The following is a 3,167-nucleotide window of genomic DNA, read 5'->3' as shown; positions in this document are numbered from 1 at the left end:
CCATCATGATAAAAAGAGAATACGGTACAGTATACGACTTTTTTTTTTTTGTTTAATTTTTTATAAGCTTTTGTACAATAGTACTGATAATAGCGTTATACGTTACGTCAGGAAATTGTATACACCTAACTAACAATGGACCGCTGTGTGGGTTGTACCGTATGCGTCATGTTCTGTACATGACAGCTTTTGCACTTAGGCCTCATTTGTTTGTACTTAATGGAGGTTTGAATCTTAATCATTCATATCTCAAACAATAAGTGCGTTTGTTTTTAAAGTCTGAATCTTAATTATTCAGATCTTAATCGTTAAGTGTGTTTATTTTTTAATTCACAACCACTTAATGGGTCTGAATAGGTCTGTATGATTAAGATCTATAACAGAAACTTAATTTCATTAAGATGCTATCATCCATATTCATTATTAACTGCCGCTACCACCTACCATTATCAATTACCACCACCCACCACCACCATTTTCAATCATAATAGCTACCACTATCAATCAACACTAGCTACTGCCCTAAACTACCACCATCAACCAAATCTACCACCTATCACCGCTTTTAGTCGGCATTCACAAGCACTACTGCTAGCTATCACCACCATCAACTATCATATTTTAAAAAGCTATATATTTTATTTATAGAATATTAGATTAATTAGTATTTTACTTGAATTTTATGTTTATTAATTTTTAAATAAAGGTAAATCTTATATATTCAGATGTTAAAAATCAAACAATCTTGATCATTTAGTATTCAGATCTTAATACACATCTTAACATTCAGATATGTATTCAGATTTAAATGTCTTAATCTTAATACACATCTTGATATTCAGACGTGTATTCAGATTCAGACGTCTTAATCTTAAGAAAAAAAACAAATGAGGCCTTAGATTTGTTAATGAGAGATCAACCGTTACAAATGTTCTTTTTAGTGTTACTCCCTCCGTCTCATTTTATGTAACAATATTTTTCTTTAATCAATTCCAAAAAGAATAACATTTTTCTCTATTTACTAACAATTCAATTTTAAGATTTCCTTTTTAACACAAAATTCTATGGATTCTTTTAGATCATGAGTTACAAAAGTCTGCGGTCATTTCTTAAACTTTGTGTTCAATCAAACACGTTCATATAAATTGGGGCGAATGTAGTATTTCACAAGATACAACATTGATAAATGAAATATGCTATAAGAGATATTTGAAGGTAATTTTCTTTTCTTTAAATTATTGATGATCGTTATTCTTCATTATATTCTATGCAATTAATTAGTAGAATATACATTTGAGGAGCCAACTACGAAGCTCTTAAGAGGCTTTCTACTAGAGGAAATTTAGTTTAAGCAGTCCACTACAAATATTTATACTTGGAGCTCGTTTGGATTGTCTTATTTTAAGTGCTTTTAAGTTAAAATAGCTTTTAAGTCATTTTGTAGTGTTTGGATAAAATAAAAAAGTGTTTTTAAACACTTATTTTTAAGCTAAAATGACAAAAATAAATCAAAAGCCAAAAATTAGAATTCCTAACTTATAGCTTTTGGCTTAAAAGTCACTTACAACAAGCCTATACAAACATGCTCTTAGTTATTCTTTTAACAATGAGTTCTAATGGTTATCCTACTAGATAATTTAATTTGTCTCTCGTATTGTCTTTAGCATATGAACCCTCAAGATATGGTTTTAATTAGTTCGTATAATTTAATTATTTTTAATCAAGTCAGCTAAATGGATCTCGATTAGTGTTTGGTTGGCACATGTGAAAATTTATTCTCTAGATAAGGTTCACACTTATCCAACCAATGAGGTAACTAGTATAGAATTGATTATCTCATAATCCACACTTATTTAATGATCCGAATCAGTTTCTTACACCAAGGCTGTTGATAAAAAGAATTGGGAGTTTTACATTCCTATGTCATATAGTAAACTATATTACCCTAAATGTTCATGTTTAGTAAATTACCCTACCTACACAAGTTTTGTTTACATAATATATACATTCCACCTTAAAAGGTTCTCAATCCATTATTAGTGCCTTCAATTAACGGATTTAGTTACACCCTTTTCCTTTTTTCCTTTACATCATAATTCATAAGCCTACGCCACTTCAAACGGGTGGTTTGTCTCTGCTTTTTTATTTTTCTAATTGGAATTAGAAAGAGCCCCAGTCATACTTATTTAGCAAAACTCATAGAAAGGTCATCGTCGTTAGCATGGCTTTTCGAATCTCTTATTGATTTTTCTCCAAACTAAAAGACACCTACCGTCTTTTCAAAAAGATACAAGGCCAATACCAAGATATATTTTTCAAATTGAACAAAAGAAAAAGATTTTCTTCTAATTGACACCTCATAGATTCACAAAACAATGCCCTTGCCTCCACTACAAAAACTTTTACCTAGAGCGACGCTGCACTACCATTCCATCTTCTCTGGTAGATATATACCAAGCTTATGACTTCTATTCTAAATTGTAGAGCCTAAAAAATAACTTAACTGAACGTATACGCCTTATACTACGATCTTTCTTGCATCTCTATCACTCTATGGGACTCATCGAGCAAAATATATTATTTTATACGATAGATAAGTTGTTTTATACAAATTTTATGCAATATGTCTTTTGTATATTTTGTATCTGCTTTATACATAGTAAAAACAAATTTTATACAACTAATTATATATTATACAACCTATCTACAACTTTCATACATTATTTCTGCCCAGTTAAATACAACTACAATATCATACAACTTAAATACAATTTTTATATAAATTTTGTACAATATGTCTTTTGTATATTTTGTATCTGATTTATACATAGTAGAAACAAATTTCATACAACTAATTATATATTATACAACTTATCTACAACTTTCATACATTATTTCTACCCAGTTATATACAACTACAATAACATACAACTTAAATATAAATTTTATACAATATGTCTTTTGTATATTTTGTATCTGATTTATACATAGTAAAAATAAATTTCATACAACTAATTATATATTATACAACTTATCTACAATTTTCGTACATTATTTCTACTCAGTTATATACAACTACAATATCATACAACTTAAATATAATTTTTATACAATGTTGTTCAACTTTCATACAATAGTTAAATGAATAAAATAAAAAATAAATAAAC

This window comes from Nicotiana attenuata, chromosome 3, assembly GCF_001879085.1.
Source record: "Nicotiana attenuata strain UT chromosome 3, NIATTr2, whole genome shotgun sequence".
Taxonomy (NCBI): Eukaryota; Viridiplantae; Streptophyta; class Magnoliopsida; order Solanales; family Solanaceae; genus Nicotiana; species Nicotiana attenuata.
The sequence above is the reverse complement of the archived record's forward strand: the minus strand, read 5'-3'. Positions refer to the sequence as shown.